Below are 21,037 nucleotides of genomic sequence, written 5' to 3'. Positions count from 1 at the left end.
TTTTACTTTTTTAACTGTAATTGATCTATCAAGAACGTACCATGTAGAAAATGACGTTATTCAAAACTTAATGTGAATGGGGAGATATATACCTAACTAAAGGCAACTGAAGCGATCAGACAGGGGTAGGAACACATGGAAATCATGGGACTAGCTGTGACTATTTAAATTAATTAAAACTAAATAAAATTAAAACTAAAAATTCAACCCCTCAGTTGCACTAGCCACATTTCAAGAGCTCAACAGCTACATTTGGCTGATGGCTACCATACTGGCCAGCACAGATTATGGACCATTTCTGTGATCACAAAGTTCTACCAAACAGCACTGGACTAGAGTCAAAAACCGGGGAGTGCTGCCAAAGGAAAATGTGGGTGGTTAAAAACAAACCCTCCCTGTAATACTAGGTATTGTGATAATAATTCCAAAGTGTGGCAGGAGTTTCAAATAGAGCATTTCATATAATCCCCACGGCAATCCACAACCACAACAGTAATGCTACCGACATTTGTTGAAATCTTAGAGCAGGCCAGGCACTAAGGACTCTGTTGTAAGCTCACTGGTCTTTACAAGAACCCGGTGAAGTTGGTATTCTTGTCCCTATTTAACAGATGAAGAAACTGTGGCAAAGGGCCTTTGTAACTTACCCACTGTTACCTGGCTTTGGTTGAAGGACCAGCTGGGATTCAAACTCAAGTTTTTCTGGGTTGTAATAATTAGAAAGAAGGCATGGAAAGTACCTAACATACTCCATATGTGAGTAAAATTTGCCTTTAAGCCACTTTCTCCTAAGGCAGGTCTAACTCTTGGATTCTGTCACGTAATTGTCTTTCTGGCTGAAGAAGGCGCTATGCCAGTTCTGAAAGAGAAACAATGATCCCCTGTCAGCCAGGATATGAGCCACTTCCTTCCCTCCAGAGCAGAATCTGCTGTCTGCACAAAGGAAATTGGTTTCTCAGAAGCTCACCTTTGTAGAAACAAGTCTATTTGGGTGAAAATTTTGAAGTAAAATATTCTTGCTTAAGACAAAAATGAACACTAGCAGTATATATGGGAAAATGCTATTTTCTGTAGGTGGTGAGATTATGAAAAATTGTCTCTTTGTTCAGCTGTATTTTGCAACTTTTCTACATGAATATGTGTGATAAAATTTTTAAAAATCCAAAAACCAGATACTGGCTTTTGAAAAATCAGTCAGATACTGTATTGTAAAAATCGTTACTTGATTAACAATATTTCAGGCTGTTTACTTTTTTAAATTTGTTTTTTTTTAAGATCTTATTTATTTGACAGAGAGAGACACAGTGAGAGAGGGAACACAAGCAGGGGGAGTGGGAGAGGGAGAAGCAGGCTTCCCGCCGAGCAGGGAGCCTGACGCGGGGCTCGATCCCAGGACCTTGGGATCATGACCTGAGCTGAAGGCAGACGCTTAATGACTGAGCCACCCAGGTGCCCCTGTTTGTTTAAGTACTCTCTACACCCAACCTGGGGCTTGAACTTACAACACCAAGATCAAAAGTCCCATGCTCCACACCCATTGAACCAGCCAGGCACCCCATTAGGCTTTTGATAATATAGCAAATACTTTAATACTAATAGCCAAGAGAAGCCTTTTGGTTGAATGCTAAACACTTGAATCAATAGCAGAGGCGGTGTGGCATTTAATTGTAGGGTTAAAAAGGGCAGTAAACGGGGTGCCTAGGTGGCTCAGTTGGTTAAAGAGACTGCCTTCGGCTCAGGTCATGATCCTGGAGTCCCAGGATCGAGTCCCGCATCGGGCTCCCTGCTCAGCGGGGAGTCTGCTTCTCCCTCTCCTGCTCCCCTCTCTTGTGCTCTCTCTCTCTCTCAAATAAATAAATAAGATCTTAAAAAAAGAAAAAGGGCAGTAAACAAAGTACAGGTACTCACAGCTGGTCTGCAGGTGGGGACTCGTTGTTTTGTATTCCAGGGCCCTGTAGACGGCTGCCTTATGTCCTCCAGTTCAAGACGAAGCAATAGTCTGGGCAATAAAACAAGAAAAATCTATAAATTACACTAAAGCTTTTATCATCCTTGGCATCAAATGGTCTCTAAACATGAATAAGTTTGGTGTGAAGAAAGAATGAGAAAGGGGAGCTTTCCAAGCTACGGTATAGATGTTTGTCCTTCTCAGGTGGGACTCCTTATGCCGAAACGTTGTTATTGGGTGTGTTGCAGGGGAGGCAGAAAAGAAAGAAGCTGAGGTCATTAATTGCTAAGGTTCTTTTCTCCTATAATGTTCTAAGAATTTGTGATAGTTTTACTTTAGTAGTATATCGATACATAGTTTTAAAAAGTTATATTCATTCATGCATACATACATTTTAGAGTTTTCTTTAATTAAACTTGGCTTGCTGCTGAAGGCTATCTTGATGTACTTTCAATGAAAGCTGCAGGTGAGTCTACTGTGTAAGGATAGCCAAATAAAATGGTAGGCAAAAAAAGTTTTCAAATAAGTATCCTGATGGAATACATTTTATAGACTTATTCCTTCTAATGGCAAAGAAAGGGGCTTTTAAGTACAAAGATAACTCAGGCAGGATCAAGTGATCATGTAGCACTAAAGAATCAAGAATTCACTATGGACTCTGAGAAACAGGGTTTTAGAGGGGAGCGGGGAGGGGGGATGAGTTAGCCCGGTGATGGGTATTAAGGAGGGCACGTACTGCATGGAGCACTGGGTGTTATACGAAAACAGTGGATCGTGGATCACCACATCAAAAACCAATGATGTATTGTATGGTGACTAACATAACATAAAAAAAAAAAGAATCAAGAATTCACTCCTCATTCCCTCACTTCCCCACCCCTCAGGCTTTTACTGGAAAGCAGAATCTGCTAACTTTAGAGTGTCATGTAAGTTAGGTGGCTACAGTTTTAAAGCTAACCAAAAAACCAAAAAAAAAAACCCACCAAAACCCAAAAGACATGTGAATTCCCAGCAATCCACTGTCTAGGCAGGCAGTTGAAAATGAGAAAGAATGAACTGAGAAAGGGCAAACTGATTCATTCTGCAGGTGGTGTATGCAGTCCTTCTCAGAAACAGAGAAATATCTCAGGCTCGTTCGCTCTTGTTCCCTTCAAGAGGACAGACCTGGCAGGTTTAAAAAGGTTCAGGAGACTGAGTAGTTTGGTCAAGCAAAGAATTTTGTCAAAACATCAACAGAACCAGGGCTGTTTCCTGTTTGATTGCAGGCATTTTGAAGCAAACAGAATCCTGAGGTCAATTCACTTTAAAAAATTTTATAGACACACAGGCATACATGTATATGCATTTTGATAGTGCCACTGATGCCACATTACCCCCCTTTGCCAACTGAATTGTCTTTGCAGATGTCTGGGAGCTACCTGTTTGTCTCCTCTATTCTGTTTTTCATAGCTAAATAACATCTCAAATAATTTTTCTCTTTGCTGGATGGAAATAACCAAGTCGAGTCACTGATTTGCTACTGCAGTATGTTCACTATGGGTTTTGCACTGTGCTTCTAGTTTCATAAATAAGGCTGCATTTAGGCTTTGGTTTCTAGAATTCAGTTTACAGGTGCATCCTCCACACTGTTCTCACCCACTGGCTTTTCAGGGATGTCTGCTTTGCTCAAATGTGCCCTGAGACCTGGGAAGCCTGGCTAGATGGATGAGCTACTCACACAGCTGTTTACATGGATTACCTAAAAAAGCAAACATCACATCTCATTTGCAAAATGAAAAAACTTCAAGAAATATAGGATTTAGATTTTTTTTTCTTTTGGACTTTGCAAAGACTTGAGTTAATCACCCTCCGGAGCTCATGGTACACAATCATCCATGGGAGGCCTTTTCTTGTTTTACTTTACTATTTTCTTGTTTTATTTTATTTTTTCATTTCCCCACTTCATCTCCAGCATCAGCAGCCATTCTGTGCTTGGAAATACATGTATCCCCGAGTTGGATTTTATAATGTTTTATGAATGTATGTGTTTTCAGTCTGTATTGTTCAATGGCTCTTATTCTGTTTATAGCTTTTTTTCTGGAGGGGGGGCAGAAAGAGAGGGAGAGAGAGAATCTTAAGCAGGCTCCATGCTCAGCAGGGAACCCAACGTGGGGCTTGATCTCATTGCCCTAAGATCATGACCTGACCAGAAATCAAGAGTTGGACACTTAACCAACTGAGCCACCCAGGCGCCTGTGTTTATTGCTTTTTTTTTACACAATGCTGTTTCTAAGTTCTTTCCATGTTCCTTTATGCACATGTAGCTAATTTCTTTGAACTGCTGCATAAGGTTCCAAATTAGGTGTTCAATACTTTTAACATATCCACTCCTCTAGTGATAGATACCCAGACTGCCTCCAACTCCCTTGTATCACAAACAACCCTGTGATAAACACCTTCATGCACATCTCCTTATGAACCTGCCTGAAGAGGGATTCCCGAGTCATCCATTGCATGTGCACATGTAAGCGAGCACGTGTGCACACAGAATGCTCATATCTAATTACAGTCATGCCGGCAGCACATGAAGGTTCTTGCTTCCCCACATCTTTGCCAAGACTGCCAAGTCATTGTCCAACTTTCTAATTTTTACAAATCTGTTGGGTGTGAGAGTAATTAGTCTTAATATGCAGTTCTCTGTTTACTTGTAACATTGAACGTCTCTTCAATTCTTCCGGGTCATTTGGCTTTCCACTTCTGAGAACTGGCTATTCATGGGCTCTGTTGATGTTTTGACAAAATTCTTTGCTTGACCAAACTACTCAGTCTCCTGAACCTTCTCCTAGGCCCATTATGTGCACTTCCTCGTAAAATCCAGTTTTAGCAAGGCCCCCACCCGATATCTGATCAGGTTTCTCATCCTCCATGCCCCCAGGTGATGTCTGTCTCCCTGGCCTGCCTTCAGCAAGAATCTTGGGACCTGGGGTTAGCCAGATGCCCCCTTACCCCTGATGTTTCCTCTTAGTAACTTTCCACCCACTGACCCCACCCCCCTCCTGGGCTACAAATTCCCACTTGGCCATGCTGTATTCCGAGTTGAGCCCAATTCCCCCTACTGTACAACCCCACTGTGGTCGTCCTCAATAAAGTCTGCCTTACTGTTTTTAACAAGTGTCACTGAGTACTTTTATTCTTTAACAGTTTCTATTGGGTACTTTATTTGATTTGCCAGAGCTCCTTATATATGCTAGGTTTTTATTTAAATTCCAGTTGGTTAATAGTGTAATAGTAGTTTCAGGTATACAATATAGTGATTCAACACTTCCATACAACACATGGTGCTCATCACAGGTGCACTCCATAATCCCCATCACCTACTTAACCCACCCCCCACCCACCTTCCCCTCTGGTTGCCATCAGTTTGTTCTCTAGAGTTAAGGATCTGTTTCTTGGTCTGCCTCTCTCTTTCTTCCCCTTTGCTCATTTGTTTTGTTTCTTAAATTCCACATATGGGTGAAATAATATATATGCTAGGTTTTGAAATAATATATATGCTAGGTTTTAATTCTGTTGGTTTGAAATATCTCCTAAATATTTTCTTTCCGTCTGTCCTCTGTCTGCATAAGCTTGTCTACAACAGCCTTCACTGAACAGAAATCCTTAATTTTGGTGTGGTCAAATCTGCCAAAATTTTGTGTTATGGCTTGTGCTTTTTGGGTCTGATTTACAGAGTTCTTCCCCATCCCAAAGTCTCAAATATATTCTACATGTTCTTCTATTAGCGTTATTATTTTATAGATTTCTAAGGAGTCACAAGGTACTAAGGAACGTGTGGTTATTATTATAAAGTACCCTTAACTTTGGGTAACATAGTACTGGCCACCTGGTAGGAGCTTACCAAAGAAAGACTTTTCTATCTCCATCTTTTCTTTCTTTCTATCTCCATCTCCAGTCCTGCTCGTCTGGTGGTTAACCGAACGATTGCTCTGGTGCAGACTAGAGAGCCCTTTCTGCTCTGGGTGATGCAGCTGCCTGCCCTCTATCTCCCTTGTCCTGGCCACCGTCACCTCATGCCAGGACTTCTGTGGCAGTTTCCTAACTGACCTCCTTGCTTGTAGGCTGAGCTTTTTCCTAGCCATTCTCAGCCCTCTTGTCAGAGTGACGGAGCTTAGTAAGTACCCAGTGAATGCTGGCTCTCATTACTATTACTATCATCGTCATTATTACAGAGTTTGGCACTTAAGAAAATAGTCATAAGTGAGAAACGTGTTCAGCAGCGATGGTATGTTTGGTATCCAGTTAAGTGCTATCCAGAAAACCCGTGTTGCTTCAACCGTAGTTTTTACCAATCTTTTTGCTTTACCAAGTTCAGACTAACAGCCTGCCTTTGCTCATTCTCTATCTGTTAGGGTCCCAAGATCAGCATCCTGAACATATATCCCTGCTGTACAAAATATGAGTAGCTGGAGATTAATCTGCAGGTTCTAGAAAATGTCTTGAAATTTTTTTTTAATTCAGCCTCCGATTTGCCTTTTTTTTCATAGAAATCAAGTGCACTGTATCAAACTCCAGTTAGATGACAGAAACCATACAATAATTGGAACAGGGAAAGTTTAATATAAATTAACTAAAAATGGGATTAACTACTATGGAGTAAAGAGGATTCTAAAGAATGCAGGGATAGCGGGTAGGGGGAGCCATTGATGCTTCTGGGCACTGTTCCCTAGCTCTTTTTTTCATTATTGCTCCCCTCGGGAGATTTTCTAGACTTTTTTTTTCCTTTGTGCCTCCCTTCCATTGAATTTTAATACTGCAGATGCACTGTATCTGCACACACCATGGTAATACCTGAGATTATTTCACACTCCCCCCCCCCACCAGAAGCACTTTTCAACCCCCGCCCCCGGAGGACGCCTGCTCTGGGGCTAGGGCTGCAGGCCCAAGGAAGGAACACATTTAGAAGAGCCCTTCCCCCCTACCTCAAGCCTGAGATGCTGAGACCTCACTGGAGAGGGTGTAGCGAGGTGCTGGGAGGCAGGTGAGGAAGCAGGAGATCACCTACTGGGGGTGCCTGTGAGACTTGCTGGAGGGCTGAGCACACCTGGAATTCTGGTGCCCGTGGCTGCCATGCACCACAGGGGAAGGAAAGCCACCTCAGGACAGGGAAGAAAAGCACTTTCCCCCTGCAGCGGCCCTCCAGTGCTCTTTACTCACAAACCATCAGGCCAGCTACACAGGAGAAATGTTTACAGTTTCGGCTGCAGCATCATAAAGCAGGGCAGTGAAGGGTGGATTTGGAGCTGAGAAGAAATAGTTAACTAGAATATATATCAAAAGAAATTCTTTAAAAAAAACCAAAACCTTTAATTTATTACATAATCTCTACCTCCAACGTGGGACTCGAACTCACAACCCCAAGATCAAGCGTTGCATGTTCGACCGACTGAGCCAGCCAGGTGTTCCCAAAAGAAATCCTTTTAAATTAAGGGTTCTAATTAAGTTCTGGCTAGTCAAAGTTTTATGATGCCAGGGTTTTACTACGTCATCATATATACACATAAAAAACACCCAGGAGGGGCGCCTGGGTGGCTCAGATGGTTAAGCGTCTGCCTTCGGCTCAGGTCATGATCCCAGCGTCCTGGGATCGAGTCCCGCATCGGGCTCCCTGCTAGGAAGGGAGCCTGCTTCTCCCTCTGCCTCTGCCTCTCTCTCATGAATAAATAAATAAAACATTTAAAAAAAAAAAGTTGGGGGCGCCTGGGTGGCTCAGTCGTTAAGCGTCTGCCTTCGGCTCAGGTCATGATCCCAGGGTCCTGGGATCGAGCCCCACATCGGGCTCCCTGCTTGGTGGGAAGCCTGCTTCTCCCTCTCCCACTCCCCCTGCTTGTGTTCCTGCTCTTGCTATCTCTCTCTCTGTCAAATAAATAAATAAAATCTTTATAAAAAAAAAAAAAATTGTAAAAATAAAAAAAAACCCAGGAATTTGTAAAAATGCAGGGCATATCATCAGTAAAGCAATTTATTAATAGTTTTATTTATTTACTATTTATTTAATTTATTAATAATAAATGTTCTCATTTACATGTGAATTTATGTCTTTGACCCACCATCAGTGGTATTTACAATTTGAGTTATTTTCTTGAGAATGAAAGTGAATGTCTGATCTATGTTCTTTCTCCAAACAATTCAGCCACAGAACATTGACCAGCTGACACCAGCCTTGTCTGTTTGACAGTAACACTTCTCAGGCTAATTCAATGGACATTTTGATTTAAACCTGTAGAGAGGTTGGCAAACGCATCAATTCATCAGGACCTGATTACTCTTAGGTGAACAGATGAATGGAGTTTCTGAATCACAGAACTAAGGTCTAAACCTCAGAGCAGAGGTACAAATCATTGAAACAAGGAAGGCTGGCCTAGCCAGTGAGACTTCCCTCCTCACCATATACCGCACCATCTAAGGGTAATGCCTGCAGCCAAACGACGGCAAAGATAGCAAATCAATGTCTTTGACCTTGTTTGAAATCTGCCCCCGTGCTAACTGCCTATGTAAGCCTGTGGCTGCGTATCCTAGAGATGTCTTAAGTCATACTTCTAGTCGGGATTTGGCTGTGAAATGGCTTGCCGAAACAGAGTATGGCGATCAAGCTCTCTGGCATGCGGTTTCATTACCTATAAAAGGAAAATGTTGGTAAAGATGATGTGAGTCATGTTGAATAAGCACAAATTTCTGACCTAACCGAAATGCAACCTTATTTATTTTGGTCCCCACTGACTACATGTATATAAAGTCAGGTGGTGGTCCAGGGGGAGAGCAAGGTCCTCTTTCTCTGCTCTGGGATGAAAATTCTGGTAAGCCCTTAAATTTTCCGGCCACTCTGATGTCACGGACTATCAATTTCCATTATAAACACAGTCTCCATGCAGAAATTAGGTAAGTCTGAGCTATTAATCAAAACTCCAAATCTGATTTTAAGGACACATCCTTTCCTCCAGCCCCCGGCAGCTTCACTCTGAAAGATTGCAGTGGGAAAAGGGAGGGATGTTGGCTGGCTCTTAGAACTTCTTGTCAAGTGAATGGAAGCCTCATTATGCTGGATGTCTTCTACATGCTCCCGAGACCCTCTCTCTACCATGGCCTGTCTTCCTCTCTGCCCAGGGAGGCGGGCCCTGTAGGAATGTGTTCCCTTCCCTTTAGCTTCCAGTTGGGTTTGGCTAATGGGGAGCCCTGGGGGGAAGACCAGAGGAAGGGAGAAGGGAGAAGAGGTGTTCATCTGTTAGCTTTTTCCCAATGGGCTTGCCTCTGGCCGGCTGTGTCAAGGTCATTACTCCTCTTACTGTGGTCTGCTCCAAATAGCTCTCCCTTTCCAAGCTCTGAAAATCACTCCTTTAGGGCCGAAGGGTGTCAACCATGCTGCAGCTTCTAACTCCTACTTCCTAGACTATCCGGCGGGTTTCCACTGTACCCCAGCAGCCCTTTGTAAATAGTCTCTTTGAAAAGAAACTCTCCTCAAATTATCCTAATTTAAGTGTGCCATCTGTTTCCTGTTGGGACCCTAACTAGAAAAAAACCCATCAAAATTCATATTGCATAGCAACACTTAAAGTCTAAAAAATCCATTTTCTCAGATGAGCTCCCATCACAAAACTCACTCTCAAATCGTTTGCCCCACAATATTATCCTCCAAAGTAGTTCAACAGCTACTGTACTGGGTCCATTCTCTGTTCAGAAAAGCCGGAGTCGGTGCGTCTAGTGTCCTCCCATGCATCTCTGCCCTTCTCTTTCAGGCTCTCTTACTGGTATCTCGCCCAGTGGAAGGAACATGGATCTGATTAGTTCCAGTATCTTCATGAATCAGTCTCCTGTATTTCCAGGAATACATGCATTTTAAAAGCGAAACCCAGGATAAAAACAGAAGCTCTGAAAGTAGACATTTCAGACTTTGACACCAGGGTAGGAAAAGGATTTTGACCTCCTCCATTCTGATCAAGAGAAGGCCCAATTTTCTCCTATCTTTGTTCTAACACGTGTCACCTGGAGCCGAACTTTAAAGTCCCTGCTTCAGCTTTGTTGCAGCTCTTCCAAGACTTTCCAGTATACCCGTTTTTCAAAATTCGTAGCCTGTCTCAAGGAGAGCCTAGTGTTCAGTTCTGAAAGTACAAGAAATACCTAAAGATTGTTGGTCATTGTTTCATAGTGGCTGAGAAATCATTCATGTTGCCACTTTTCTCACATCTTGCCTCTGATCAGCCCTGCCTCTTCAGCTGTACTTAAAATGAAAGAAATCAAGTCAACAACGTTCAGCAATCAGCGACCCTAAAATAGCAGGTCGCCGCCAGCAGGTTAAGCACACACCCGCACGTAGGCAATCATTCAAATTTCGTACCTGGCAAATAAGGCTAACAATTTATACTTTGATCTGACTTGATTATTTGGAAAAAACTGCTTTTCTGTGGCATAAATACAGATGCCAGTTCTGTCTTGCAGCCACATTTCTCACTAGAAAGTCACATTAATTGTAGGATTCCCTTACAAAGAAACTAGTAGAATGATTTCTTGTAAATGGTAAACTAACGAAAAGGTATCCACTAGTGCCTGTGGAGTTTAAAAAAAAAAAAATATTGTCTTCCTTCTTTGCCCTTCTGATTGAAATTAGATGGTTTCAGTCCATAAGTATTTGCTGAGTGTTCACCATGTGCCGGGCACTGTTTGCTGCAAAAAGTAACAGGACTGAAGAAGGCAAACTGAGTCCCTGTCCACGGTGGTTGCATTCCAAGTGAGGGGGAGATGGGTAATAAACATGTAAATAAATAAATACAATTTCAGGAACTAAGTGCTATGAAGAAGATTAAATAGGGTAATATGGCAGATGGAACCTGAGGTGTGATGTGGTTACTTGGTGATATCTGAGTTGAGACCTGAAGGCTGAGAAAAGGGCAGTAGTGTGGCCTTCTAGGGAGGAGCTCTGCTAGCAAAGAAAGAGTAAGTGCAAAGGATCTGGGGTAGAAATGAACCTGGTATGGGGCACCTGGGTGGCTCAGTCAGTTAAGCGTCTGCCTTTGGCTCAGGTCATGATCTCGGGGTCCTGGGATCGAGGCCCATGCTGGGCTCCTTGCTCAGCGGGGAGTCTGCTTCTCCTTTTCCTTTTGCCGCCCACCCCCTTGTGCTCTCTTTGTCTCTCTCTCTCTCTCAAATAAATAAATAAATAAGATCTTTAAAAAAAAAAAAGAAATGTACCTGGTGTATTTGAGGGCAGAAAGATGGGCAGTGGGGCTGGAGCAGAGCAAGAGGTCGGCTTAGAAGGGGATGAGGAGATGAGGCTGAAGAGGGAGGCCCAGCCAGGTCAAAGACTGACAGGAAATTTATGGAGGATTTAAAGCAGGGAAGCTGGGAAGTGATATAATCTAACTGATATTTTAAAAAGATAAGTCTGCTACTTTGTAGAGAATGGACTGTAGGAGGTTAAACATAGAAGTGGGGAGACAATGGCCAGGAGGAGACAATGGCAGGCGCTGGTGGCTTGGCCTAAGGTTTCAGCAAAGAGGACATACTGGCCCATACAGTGCTTATGAGAAGATGAGAAAGTCTCCCCTTCCCTTTAGTGGCCCCCAAATACCAGGTGGATTAAATGTGGGGTGTGGAGAAAAGAGGAGGCCAGATGACTGAGGCTTGCACCTGCATAATGGGGTGGACTGTGTTGAAATCACTAGCTCAGTTTTGATCACGCTCACTTAGAACACCATGAAGTGGGTGTACCCAGTTCCCAACATGCAAACATTTATCACACTGACAAAGTCAAGTAGTTTGGCTATGGAGGGAAGTTACCACTTCAACCAGCACCGGAAACCTTATGCTGATGTCATGGAAATAGCATTTGTGAGATATCCAACCAACTTATGTTGCCTTCCCAGTAAACTCTTGTGCCCATGTCCCGCCCCCCCATTGAGTCAATGGCATGCATTGAGTCACAGAGAGAGAGAGAGAGAAAAAACAAACAAACAGCCAAGAATGGGTAAGTCATCATTTAGCTTTGAGTTTCAAAGTAGGATTTTAAAAAATTCATGGCAAGACAACAGTTTGAAATCAAGTGCTTTTGACTAGCAAAAGCCAGACTGTGTTGAAAGAAAAAAAAATGTAATTGTATCTACCAATGAGGCAGAGTTTGGAGAACTGCCCCTGAGCAGATCGTAGATAGTACCAGGAAGAACACAGGATATGACGTCAGAGTCATTTTCCCATGAGAGGAAAGAAAGATCAAGTTTAAGCAGCAGACAGGAAGTTGGAAGATTCAGAGGGTATAAGCACAGGGTTGCCCCAGGTGAGTGGTGGGGGAGTCTTAAAGCTGAAGAGGTGTGTACCCTGCTTTCCATTTGGAACCAGGCCAACTACAGAGAAGTGGAAAGGCCGTGGTTAGGCAACAAGAGGCCTTGTGATCATGCTTCCAGTTCCTGGGGCCTGTTGTGTTTTCCCTGGGAGAGAATGGTGGAAGGCTAACAGGATGAATGGGCTGGAGGAGGCCTGGCTTGGGCCAAGAAGGTGCGAAGGTCTTTATCCCCGTGGGCTGTGGCAGGGACTGTGGCGGTCGGGAGAATGTGGAATCAATGTAGGCCCAAAGCCTGGAGAGACTGATCTGACCAAAGGAAGCTGGGAAGGCCGGATATTGGCAGACAGAATTTCCCTGCACCTTTCCTACAGCTTCCCTTCTACCTGGGAAGGGGATAAAAGAAGCCTGGGATGAAGGACAAACCCTGAGGAGGGACTGAGTGGTTTGCCAAGGAGGACTGTTTTAAACCTAAAGGGACTGAGCTGTGCTTAAGCAGCATCAAGTGCTTTCCACCTACACCAGGAACAGGGGTTTTTAGCAAGAAGTCATTATAGACAATAAAGGGTTTTTGTTTTGTTTTGTTTTGTTGGTATATCTAATTTTTAGTGCATACATTTCAAGATTGCCACATTAGGAAAGTCTGTATCTTTTTACTGAATAAGGAGAGCTCAGCTTGATGTACCTCAGCCCATAATGCGGAGAGGGGGAGACAGGAAAGAAGAGGGCAAGGGTTGACTGTCAACACTGGTTGCCTCCAGGGAAGGTAACTAGGGGACAGAGGAGGGAAAAAGACATATTTTTTTTACTGTATACTTTTTGCACCTTTTGCATTTGTACCAGGCATGAGCATTAACTTTCAAAAAGTAAATTAAAATGGGAAAAAGAAAAGTTTCTGAAATGAAAAAAAAGAAAAAATGCAGGGGCGCCTGGCTGGCTCTGTCGGTAGAGCATGCAACTCCTGATCTCAGGGTTGTGAGTTTGAGCCCCACGTTGGATGTAGAGCTTACTAAAAAAAAAATAAATAAATAAACCAAAAAATGCAGATGCACAGAATCTGATAGTGAATGCTTGACAGTTGACATTAAGTATTTTTTAGCTTTCCAAGCATCTTCTCCATGCACCGTGTGGTTGTTCCTTTCATTTGCACTGGTGCTGGTTTTGTAAGCTGTCCATCTTGCCTCTCCAGCTTGCCTATGCCATCTGTGCTTTGTACCCCAAACACATACCACACATCCAGGAGATAGGCCATCACTTCTAAAGGGGAAAACAATCCTACTGACCCAGTCTTGCCTGCCATCCTGGATTGAGGCATGGAAAGGATTGATGAGGGGTATTTGTCCCCATGCTGGACATTTCTATTCCTTTGGCATCAAATAGCAGTGTGGAAGCAGTGGAAAGAATTTGGGCACTGGAGTCAAACTCACCAGGACTGAGCCCTGCCAGTTTCGGTTTCTTGGGTGAGTCTTAAGTTTCTTCTTCCACACAGTAGAGTTGATACAAACCTCATTGGGCTATCTTAACACAATGCTAGAAACCATTCTGATTACTCCCAACCCCCAGTCCAAGAGAACAGAGATTAATATTTGAAAGATCTTGCATCTGACCAGACTCTGCATACCTCTTCTTCTTACCCCCATTCTGTTGTCCCTACCTTGATAAACCCTATTAGTATCTCCTATGGTCTGGGCTCAGGGCTTTAATTTAAAATGAACTGGGCTATAATAAAGTCTGTTTGTCAGTGTCCCTTGCAACTAGATATTCCATGTTCTATGGCCAATGGATTTAAGTATCAGTAGCGTATGAGCTTCTCCTGATCCTTCTTTCTTCCTGCTGACTGGAATGCAAACAAAAAGGCTGGAATTGGAGAAACTGCTGGACCAGGATATGGAAGTCAAATCCTGAGGACAGTAAAACTAGGAGCTAGAGGGGCGCCTGGGTGGCTCAGTCGTTGAGCGTCTGCCTTCGGCTCGGGTCATGATCCCAGGGTCCTGAGATCGAGCCCCGCGTCGGGCTCCCTGCTCAGTGGGAAGCCTGCTTCTCCCTCTTCCACTCCCCCTGCTTGTGTTCCCTCTTTCGCTGTCTCTCTCTTTGTCAAATAAATAAGTGAAATCTTTAAAAAAAACAACAAAAAACTAGGAGCTAGAAAGAATCTTTGTTCTTGACACCTTGGTGCTCTATTCCAGCCTTATGAGTCTACCTGGATTTTTATGTAAGAGAGCAATCAACCTGTTTTATGTTTACTGTTACTTGGACTTTTCCATCATTTGCAACCTAATCTAACGAATATAACAAAGTTGGATCATTCTAACTTCTTCCCCATACCAATCCTGGGGGCTTTAAATGCTGGTGGTCAAATTACATGACTAAGCAGATCATGGCCAATACCTACTACCTTCTCCAACCTCACCTGGGCCTTCAGTGCTGCTTAGCAGTGTGTCCAGTTCTCTCCAGTAGCCACTTCAAATCGCGCTCTTCAAACTTTTCTCGCTTCCTTTTCCCATTTCCCTCTCAGCAGTTGACCTCTCCTTATTTCAGAGGGAAAAATACAAAAACCCATTAGATAAGACTTCCCCCCTCAATCACCCACCTCCAAGGTTACTCATATCCGCACCCATTTTTTTTTTCCTTTCTTCCAGTTATCATGAGATTAGCTTCTGAAGGCTAATTCCTCCCCTGTGCTAGGGATCCAGTCTCTTCCATCCTCCTCAGAGACTACCCTCCTACTGTCCATGATCTTCCTCCCTTATTCCACTGGCACCTTCCTTTCAGTTTCAAACATCCTTAAGTAGTTCTCCTCTGCAAAACAAACACACAAAAACTTTCCTTCAGACTTGCATTCCTGTCCAGTTTTCTCTGCTTTCCTGCTCCCCTCCCTCTTCCCTCTCTAACTCCCTCCCTTCACTTCTCTCCCTCTCCCTTCCTATCTCCTCCCCTCCACAGCCAAACTACTTGACGTTTCAAGGTCTCCACCTCTTCCTCCCTCAGGATCTTCTCAAACCTCCAGAGCATGGTCTCTGCTCCCACCACTCCATAAAAATGCTATTGTCAAGGTCACCAACACCTTCCTTGTAGTCAAATCCATGGATATTTCTCAGTCCTCAACTTGCTTTGCTCCTCAGTAATGTGACTCGGTAGACCACCCTTCCTTAATGCATTCTCTTCTTTTGGCTTCCGTATCATTCATCCTTTTTTCCCCCAATGACATCTCTTTCTCAGTCTTTGTTATGGTTTTTTTTTTTTCTTTTACTCTACCCCATAAATGTTAATCTTCCTGTCTGTCTAGGTCACGGCTTCCTGGGAAGTTTCATTAACTTATTGGACCTCAGGCTGGTGATCCCCAAATCTTCATTACTCTCTCCAAGGTGGATCTCATTTTGGGGCTTCAGAGTCATACATTCAACAAGCCACAGAGCAGCATCATGGATATCTTACAGTGATCTCAAACTACCTTCATCCCCCACCCCCAGACCTGCTCTTCTGTTATTCCAATTCGGTAAACAAACAACCATCTGTCTAGTTGCCCAAGACAGTCAGGGGTCCTCTTTAATCAATCATAAAGGCTTGCCAAGTTTACTCTTCAATGTGTTAAATATGTTTCAGATGCATCCACTTCTCTCCATTCTCACCGCTAATTCTCTCATGCATTTCTCCATCGTCTCTCCCTGGGGCTATATTCTAAAACTTTCCCTCTGCTTCCAGTCTTGCACACCCATTCTCTACAGTACAGCTGAGTGATCTTTCAAAAGTGCAGATGTGCTCTTGGCATTCCCTGATTCCCTATGGCCATTACGATAAAGCTTAATATCTTAGCTTTCTTACAAAAGCTGTCTGATATGTCTCCAGCCTGTGGCTTTGGCCTCTTCTCTTGCCATGGCCCTCCTTTTATTCTCCATTCGGCCACGTTCAACTTCAGTTCCTCAAATACGTGCTACTCTCTATCGGTGCTGAGCCTCTGAACAGGCTAAGCTGTTCCCTCTGCTGGGAATCCTATTCCCACTGCCCTCACCTGTCACCCTCCCTCATCCTTGGCTACCTCCCCCTTCTTTCAGGTCCCTGATTGTTATCACTTTCATCTAGAGAGCCTTCTCTGACCTCCCAAGTTTGGTTCAGTACCCCTCCTACGTGCTCTCTGCCAACCACAAAGACTTAGATCTTATTTCTGTCATAGCACTTACACATCACATTGTAACTGTTTATTTATCCACTTCCTTTTACTAGATTTTCAGCATTGTGAAGGTAGGGACTATGTCTATTTTACTCATCTTTATATCCCCAGTGTTTCTCACTTACTAGATGCTCAATACATTTTTAGTGAATACATGAATCCAAAGTAGGTATCTGGTATTCAATACATGTGTCCCTTTCTCAGTGGCTAAACTCATCTGACTAGTTAGGCAATTAAGAGATCTTCAGTGAAACAACTCTCATGGTGAGTGAAAAGAAAGAATCCCTCTCTTCAGACATTTTTATAATTACTAAGTTTAACAAAGCTCTGTAAATTGTGATGCTCATTCAGAGAAAAAGATCAAATTAAAATCAGCTCTTGCTTTCCAATTAAGCTGTCAACAGGCTTCCTTCTTTGAGGTTTCCCCAGGAGTCCCACAGAGTAAGGAGAGAGAAAAGGTGTATCTTAACTGTCAGCATAGACCCTTATTACTTTCCTACTCCATTCAGGAGTGGAGTTCCTATCTCCTGTCTTGTGATCTTAAGTTGCTAGAAAATTAAAAATAGCTCTCCATCATTCATGAAGGATGAAGGGTCCACTTCTGCTCAAATATGCAATGAATATTTAACTGCATGCTGACTATATGCAAGACACCCTCTTATTTGTCACAATCTCAGGTTTTATGAAGGATCAAACTTTTGTCTCCTGCAAGTATTTTATTCTCTCGCAGACCTCCCTTCAAGAGGGGAGCCCTTACTCTATTACCAAAGGCCCCCTGGCCTTCAAGAAGCAGAATGAAATCAGAGAAATAGTTTCAGTCACAGTCATCCAAGTCCAAACCACATTACAGAGTTAAGACACCAGAAAGAATTTTGCTCTGAGCTGTTTTTCTAATCATATTGATCATGATGCATTGCACTACTTACACACTCTGATCCAGTCATTCCAGATTGTCCCTTACAGTGGTTTGACTTAACAATTTTTTGACTTTATGATAGTTCAAAAGAGATATGCATTCAGTAGAAACTGTACTTTGAATTTTAAGTTTGGATCTTATTCCAGGCTATTGATGGACAGTTTGATCTCTTGTGATGCTGGGCAATAGCATCCCAGTCAGCCATGCAATTAAGAGGGTAAACAACCAATATACTTACAACCATTCTGTACCCATTCAACCATTCTATTTTTCACCTTTAGTATAGTATAGTATAGTATTCAATAAATAAAAGATATTCAAGACTTTATTATAAAATAAGGTTTGTTTCACCCAACTCTAGGCTCATGTAAGTGTTCTGAGCACATTTAAGGTAGGCTAGGCTAGGCCTATGATGTTCAGTAGTATTCAATGCATTTTCAACTTAAGATATTTTCAACGTATGATGGGTTTATTGGAATGCAACTCCATCGTAAATCAAGGAAGATCTGTATATATTAGCCCCTGATACATGTTTGCTGGTCCTAAAATAGTTTTCTCCATGAGAAGATAATTGGTTCAGAAAGGATCAGAAATTTAGAGCTATTAAAAAACTAATTCCACTATCTCCAACTTTACTTAGAGAACTCATCTCCTGGAATTCTCCAAAAACATGGCATTACTTTGTTGGCACCCATATAAGTTGAGTTTGCTTAGACACAATACCAGAAAACAAAAAGCCAATGTAGGCATTTCAGAAATGCTGTGTTAGCTGGAAATAAAGCATGCAAACAGAAGTAAATGAAAGAGGGCCTTAAAAGTCACGGAGTGTTTGCCAGCCAGGAAGATGATGTCACTGCATAAGATTCCATTTTGTTTAATTATACCTAGTTCTCCAAATAAATAAAACTTCTATCACCTTTCTACATAAAGAGAAACTGTAAAAAAAAAAAAAAAAAAAAGCAAAGTCACAAAACAGATTTTCTGGAAATGTTCTCACTTGTTTGTGTGTAAATCTTCTCAGTGAATGCTGGGTCCTGTGATTACTGGTGTACTTACAAATCAGACCAAGCGTATTTCAGAATCCAGCAGGTTGACTTATAGCTCAAAGTGTCAGCCATTATGAGCAACGATAATGCATACATCAAATTAACGTAATATTCTTAGTAAAAATTTAAACTACTACATGTCCTGCCCATTCTCTCATTCATGTCTCTCCCATTTTATAGTGTATTTCATGGGTGAACAGGCTTAATTCATCATAATGAAGAAATAAATAAAAAGGTTAAGATCGACTGTCTTCAAATTCCCATCACAACCAAACATTTTTGCAGATCAAAAAGATATTCAAACTGGTGTCACAGATCAACATACAACTAAATTGCAATACAGGCTAATAGGGATAGTTCCTTGGAATCTGTTAGGGGATTTCAAATGTTGCATCACTGCACTGAACTCTGTCCCCTCAAACTACATAGACCCTTTCAGAAGTGTTTCAGCTATGAATAATTTGGGATATCTTTTTCATTAGCCATTGAATGACTTAAAAAATACTTAAACTGAAGATAATTTCAGAATTTCTTCAAGATTCTCTGGTTCTGTTATATTTCAAAGAGGCTACTGAGCTCTTCAACTGAAGTTTATTAGTCTGGGACCATCTGCTCTGACAAGTCTCATTCCACACAAAGGACCGCACCAAAGTCCTAAGGGATTAAGATGAGGTAGAATGAGTATTAATTCATTGATGCCAAAGAGTCGGATTATCTTGTTCCAATAGGTTAGCAGGTAATGAGATTCTTAACCACAGTAGAGCCAAGGAGCTAAACATAAAAGCATGTTGCAAAATTGCAGGAAATGCTGGCTTCAGTATAAATGGGATCCTCTCCAAAAGGGGACGTCTTATCTCAGTATTTTTGAACTCCCCTCACTCAGTCTCCAGTTTATTTACAGCGAATAACTGCTCATTGTTACCTACTCTGATAAAAGAACATCTAAGGACTGGTATCTGGGGCCAGACTGGATTAAGGCTTGGACTCATGCCTTGTCTGAAGAATTCCTTGTGTTTGTGAAATTCCACCCAGGCATTTTCAATGGTCCTTTTGTACTTAAAGAGGAATTAAAACACTCTGGTAAATAAATATGGCCATATTTGAAGTCAGTAGTAATAATGAAACCATAAAAGCACCTTTAAACAAACTCTTGATTATAAACTCTCAAACTTTTAAACTCCTATAGCACATGCCAAAGCAGTAAACGTTCTTTTAGTGCTTGTCTGCAAAAGGCCATGTCTCAAGAGCAGTGTCTGACTTTCGTTTCATCACATCACAGATATCATTTCATAGTTATATTACCTCTGCAACAAGATACCGACTTTGCATAGTACACCTCATTCAGGAATTCCTGCCGTAGTTGAGTTCTTTGAATAAAATTAAACAAAAATACAATTAACATTTGCATTCATGCAGTGTGACTAATATAGAAATTACACTAACAAACTTGTTAGAATTTACACACTCAACTGAACACTGTTTCTTTCAAAAAGTCATCGGAAGCAGCTTGGTGTGTGTGTGTGTGTGTGTGTGACAGAGACAGAGGGACAGAGAGCTCCAAGAAACTGCCAATCTCTTGATGTTGTGATTCCTTCCTATAGTTTCCACACCTGGACATGTGGATAATTACTATGACTTCTCATGAGGGATGCACAATAAATTCTGATGCCCCACCCCATCCCCAACCCTTATTTACACTCAACTCTGGAAGTAATTACTTTAGGGATCCTAACATGTTACTAAGACCCCTCCTATCATGTTACTAAGATCCTAACATGTTACTAAGAATTCCTCCCCTTACCCCTTCTCACCTGTACCCGAGCCCATCCCTGCCATGGGAGCTCTTACCTGCTGTAGATCTTTGATAGCCATTTTGTGGGAAATTCCTTCTTTTGTCCTTGTACAGCTAGGTACTACTGTCAACTCCCATTTCTCTACCTAGGGATCTCTCCTTTGTGATTCAAGCTTTGGACAACTTTATGGGCACTTAGAGTTTAGGTTACCTCGTGGATTAAAAAAGATTTTGAGTTGCTTGGCAATATAGTAATTTTAACATTTTAATGAGGTATTACAATCACCATTTCAACTCATTTTCCAAAGGTCATTTGACAAAGAAGCCAACTGAAAATGAGGAGTATCTGAACGTGCTGCATTCCCGCAGACATGTGGTATGCAAAACAACTGTGCTAACTTCACAATAAACAGAAAAAGTGACAGAAAAGCCTTGTCATTGAGTGAGCACTCCCGTTAGCTGAATGATTTCATGCAGAGTACCAAAGGGCTATTAGTGAAACTATGGCACAAGGCTTTGATTCGCACTTCCTCCTCTTGTCTTTCATTTCCAAACTAGGCAGCCTTTTATTTGAAAGAATTCTGAAGCAGATCATCCCCTACAGTTGGGAATCATTGTTTAGAACACAATGATAGTTGATGTTCTGACTCTATTGCCACTTGTAATTTAAAAATAGAAACTATTAAAGTGCAACATCGTTACCTCTGCTTCAACAAACAAAACTTGGGAATTTAACTGAATCTTGGTGACTTAAGTCCCTGAATTATGTGGACATAGGAAACAGAGGTTCTAGTATCAGATTTATCAGTCAGGAGCCACTTTGCCTGACTAGGCTTTGGTTTCTCCACTGTAACTTGATTGCCA

The 21,037-nt window shown here is 42.1% G+C and overlaps 1 long non-coding RNA gene across 1 annotated transcript; it reads right to left on the bottom strand.

Annotated features, from left to right (window-relative positions):
* Positions 1-49: 49 nt before the first annotated feature.
* LOC118545056 (uncharacterized) lies at positions 50-16,288 on the bottom strand. The gene is made up of 3 exons (XR_004921921.2): positions 14,662-16,288; positions 1,909-1,999; positions 50-859 (listed from the first exon to the last, which is right to left on the bottom strand). It is a non-coding gene; the product is annotated as an uncharacterized LOC118545056 (long non-coding RNA).
* Positions 16,289-21,037: the final 4,749 nt, after the last annotated feature.

The sequence above is a fragment of the Halichoerus grypus genome, chromosome 10, assembly GCF_964656455.1.
Source record: "Halichoerus grypus chromosome 10, mHalGry1.hap1.1, whole genome shotgun sequence".
NCBI lineage: Eukaryota > Metazoa > Chordata > Mammalia > Carnivora > Phocidae > Halichoerus > Halichoerus grypus.
The sequence above is the reverse complement of the archived record's forward strand: the minus strand, read 5'-3'. Positions and strand labels throughout refer to the sequence as shown.